Source organism: Dasypus novemcinctus, chromosome X, assembly GCF_030445035.2.
Source record: "Dasypus novemcinctus isolate mDasNov1 chromosome X, mDasNov1.1.hap2, whole genome shotgun sequence".
NCBI lineage: Eukaryota > Metazoa > Chordata > Mammalia > Cingulata > Dasypodidae > Dasypus > Dasypus novemcinctus.
This window is the reverse complement of record NC_080704.1, coordinates 126,035,006-126,039,832: the sequence shown is the minus strand read 5'-3', so window position 1 is coordinate 126,039,832 and position 4,827 is coordinate 126,035,006. Positions and strand designations below refer to the sequence as shown.

At 34.1% G+C, this 4,827-nt stretch overlaps 1 pseudogene; it reads right to left on the bottom strand.

Moving 5' to 3' along the window:
• Window positions 1-4,374: 4,374 nt before the first annotated feature.
• On the bottom strand, window positions 4,375-4,505 carry LOC111761584 (U4 spliceosomal RNA; annotated as a pseudogene).
• Window positions 4,506-4,827: the final 322 nt, after the last annotated feature.

Genomic DNA, 4,827 nt, shown 5'->3' with positions numbered 1-4,827 from the left:
ATGTAATATTATTACAAAGTCAATAAAAAATAAAAAAATTTAAAAAAAAAACAAAAAACAAATTTTAAAAGGGATTTAAACAATAAAAAAAAAAAAAAAGAATTAATTCAGAAATCCAGTATTGCAGAAAGCATCCATCACAGTTATTTAGGAAATTAAAAAATAGGAAAGACGAGTAGGTGATGCACAAACCTATGCCAGTTAGTTAGAAACAAAGCCATCTCTTTTGTCCTCGTCACATGCTTTCCATTTCATTTGTTTTCATTTCTGCTTAATTTAAAAATGCCATTTAACAACAGGCAGATATTGAAATAAAAATGTGGTTAATGTTTGCTTCTTTAATATAGCCATAAGCAAGAATTTATAGATTTCTTTTCTAGAAGAGCAATGCTGTCATTCCTAGCGAAAAGGAAACTCAATGGAATTTTCCAGAGTTATATGGACTGTGTCCTACAAATCAAATAGTAATGGACTTATTAGACAATTATGAACTTTTCTGTATTAGAATACATTACTTAATCATAAGTGCAATTCTGGAAGGTTATGAGGGTGCCAGCTCCTTTAGAAAGAGCCAATTATAATTTAAAAAGGAGTCCATTGCTAAAGTATCCTAAAGATCATGGTCTAGAACAGGATAACCAAAACGTGGTCTGAGGAACAATGTTAGTCCACAGATTGGTGTCAGTCCATAAGGTGTTTACTGTTCTGCCTCAAGATTAGACAAATGTGCGAGAAAGTGAATTAATGTTCTATTTCCATTATCAAGAAGGTCTTGCTAAAAACATATATATATATACACACATATATTGATATGTATCATTACATATCCATGCATACATATATATTATTTACACATGCACATAAGCCTAAGCAGTGTATTTAATGACATCATTAATTTACATTTTATTGCAAGCTCCACATCTCATTGCAGACCAATAACAAACAGCTCACAGACCAGCACTTTGATTAGCATTTGTCTAAGCCTGTCAGTTACAGATAATATTCTGAATCATGCTGTGGTAATAAAAATGCATGATTTATTTTATTATTATAAGATATATCAACCAGGCATGATGAATTTGAGAGCAACCTGGAAACAGTGATGCTTCCCTTCTGACACCATGCACATATTGAGAAACCAGACATAGCAATGAAGATTTTAGACATTAGATAATAGAATTCTGCCAAAACACTGGCACTTTTTTAGCTGTTGTGTTGACATTTCTGAATTGTTTCCTTTTCAGATTTTCCAAACTCACATATTTTCCTTAAATATTTACCAAAAAAAGACTATCTTCATTAAGTAATTTACTATATAAGTATAGTAAGAAAATACTATTTAACATTTTTGACAGTTTACTATGGGTCTGGCACAGTTCTAAGGGCTCTCTTTACATGTTATTTAAGGCATTGAATCAAAACAGTCATTTGAAATTAGTACTATTAGGATTCCCATTTCATAATGAACAAATTGAGAATCTGAGGTTAAGTGAACTGCACTGAATAACACACTAGCAAGGCAATAGAACAAGGTGTCCAACTCATGAAGCTTAGCCCCAGAGCCTATGTTCTTAATGATACCAGTATATTTCCTCTCTAGCAGAAGAGAGGCACCACACATTTCATGGAAAGAGTCCAGGACTAAGAATCAAAAAACCTTTGATTTTTCCACTGATTAGCCATTTAATCTTGGGCAATTTGCTTCCCCTATTTGGGATTCAATTTCCTAATCTGCAAAAACGAGCAGGGTGGACTAGATGTATTCTCAGACTCCTTTCGGCTTTAAAGTCCTATAATTCTGTAAATATAGATTCCCTTGTAAAAGCAGAGGCTTGTGAATATATCTTTTTAATTTAATTTCAAACATAGTATTTAATGATCTTATTTTACAGCATCCAAGGAAATGGAATCAAACACCTATACTTAAGAAATATATATTTGTAAAGTACTACCCTAGAAATCATGTATTATCAAAGTTCAATAGGCACATCAATTAAATGGCAGCAGTTAATCTAAAATGAGATCAATCACAATTACTTTTCTTTTTACTTTTCAAAAAATATCTTTTTATATTAAATAATTAATTTTAATTGTAGTTTTGAAGATATATAGATCACAAAAAATGTTACATTACAAAAATATAAGAAATTCCCTTATACCCCAACCCCCACCCCTCCCACATCAACAACCTCTTTCATCATTGTGGCACATTCATTGCATTTGGTGAATACATTTTGGAGCACTGCTGCACTGCACGGATAATAGTACATTGTAGTTTACACGCTCCCCCAGTACATTCAGTGCGTTGTGGCTGGATATATAATGTCCAGCAACTTTCCCTGCAATATATCTTTTATATGGAATTTTTATTCAAATAGAAATCTTTGTTTCTAATTTAGCAACGCAGTCTTGCTCTGGGCCATCTGCCTCCATGTAGATAAGCCTTACAATATAAAACTCAAGGTTAGCATGAAGGTCATTGAAATGGGATCCAATCCTTTTGCTTTCTCCTTAGAACAGGATGTAACGATTACACACACATAATCACCATGACATTTAATATTTTATTCACTTTGATTTTTCTACTGCTTTTCTCAAAGAATAAGGTCAAACTACCTTGTGGTTTGACAAGACTGCATAAGGAATGAATTTTTCTACATGCCTAAAATCTCAGTCCTGAAATGTTTAAATATTTAGGAATTTTTTTTTCTGATATACAGCAAATTTTGTCAAGTTTCATAGCTCAGCAGTCCACCATTTATAGCCATAATAACAAAGAATGTAGTGTTAACATAGTCTCCTGCTTAGTGAGATGGTATAATTTGTAGCAAATGGTGGGTATTAATACCTACAGATTTAGGTCCATTTTTACCACAAATAATTAGTTTGGAAAGAAAAACACTACTGTTCTCCAATTTGAAGAAAAAACAAACAAAATATAATTAATCACTTATTTTCCTTCCTATATATATTTAAGGGCAGAAAGATGGCTCTGTGCTTCTGTTTGTTGAGAAGTAAATGGTAGGAGAGAAGTTGCAAAAATATCAGTTTTTAGATGTCAGACTTATCACCTTTTTTTTTCCATTTTAAAATCTTTTTATTTTTTTAATTATTTATTTATTTATTTATTTTATTGACTTTTTAATAATATTACATTAAAATATATATATATATATATATATATATATGAGGTCCCATTCAACCCCACCACCCCCACCCCACCTCTCCCCCCCCCCCCAGCAACACTCATTCCCATCATCATGACACATCCATTGCATTTGGTAAGTACATCTTTGGGCACCTCTGCACCTCATGGTCAATGGTTCACTTCATTATCATTTTGTTTTGCCTGTTGAATGAGGTTAGATTTAGACTTGCAGTGATAATCTTCAACATCATCTCACTGGGTGTTTTTTTATATTTTCTTCAGTGATGCTGATAACCATTGGGAGTTTTTCTTTTAGCTGACAAATAGTTTAGTTGAGCAGACTGTGGGGGGTTGTATTTTCTGAGGTTTGTTACATACACAATTAAAGGCCATGAGGCTGGAGTCAGTTAAGCCAGCAGTAGAGTTGGGCCAGGATCCTTGTGGCAAAATGAAAGGCACAATTTTCACAGTTTGACTTTTAGTCATTATAAATGCTCTATATCTTAGGAGAGATGATAGGTCAACTTAGGGTATTCAAATACCCAGACTATAAATGTGGATGATCATTATCATCAAGATGTGTTTTTCTCATGATATTTACCACCATATATTCCCTAATCCAGAAGGATGGTAAATATAATATAAGCCATCATTTAGAGCAATATTTTCAGCTGGTTAAAAGGTAACCTCTGCCAGGAAGTTTAAAACTAAAGCTTTTTATTTTTTTTTTTTTTTTTTTTTTTTTTTTTTTTTTTAAATTTTTTTATTTTTTATTGAATTTGTAATAATATTACATTAAAAATATATATGTGAGGTCCCATTCAACCCCACCCCCCCACCCCCCCTCTCCCCCCCCACCAACAACACTCGTTCCCATCATCATGACACATCCATTGGATTTGGTAAGTACATCTTTGGGCACCTCTGCACCTCATATACATTGGTTCACATCATGGCCCATACTCTCCTCTATTCCATCATGTAGGCCCTGTGAGGATTTACAATGTCCGGTGATTACCTCTGAAGCACCATCCAGGGCAGCTCCATGTCCCTAAGACGCCTCCACCTCTCATCTCTTCCTGCCTTTCCCCATACCCTTTGTCCATTATGTCCACTTTTCCCAATCCAATGCCACCTCTTCTATGTGGACACTGGATTGGTTGTGTCCATTGCACCTTTATGTCAAGAGGAGGCTCAGATTCCACCTGGATGCTGGATGCCATCCTCCCATTTTCAGTTGTAAAATGCCGAGTATATTTCAAGTCGTCACGGCGGGGTATTGGGAAAAGTTTTCAATTAGCAATAATCGCGCCTCGGATAAACCTCATTGGCTACGATACTGCCACTGCGCAAAGCTAAAACTAAAGCTTTTTAGTAGCCTGACTGTTAATGGAAGTTGATTTATAGTCTACATAGTGCAGTGAAAAGATCTGAATTATAGTTCCCATCTGCTAGTATCTATACGACCTTGAAAAAAATCCCTTGATTCTCTTGACCTCAGTTTCTGCATCACTAAAGGGAGGTTTTGGACCAGATGATCTGAGTTTTCTAGTTGAAAAATGTTTAGGATTTTAAGGCATTATTATTTAAAGATTAATTCCTATTAATAACATCTTAGTTTTCCTTCAAACCCTGATTCTGTGGTTTTCTCAAAATATGTTTAGACTCAAATATAGCCA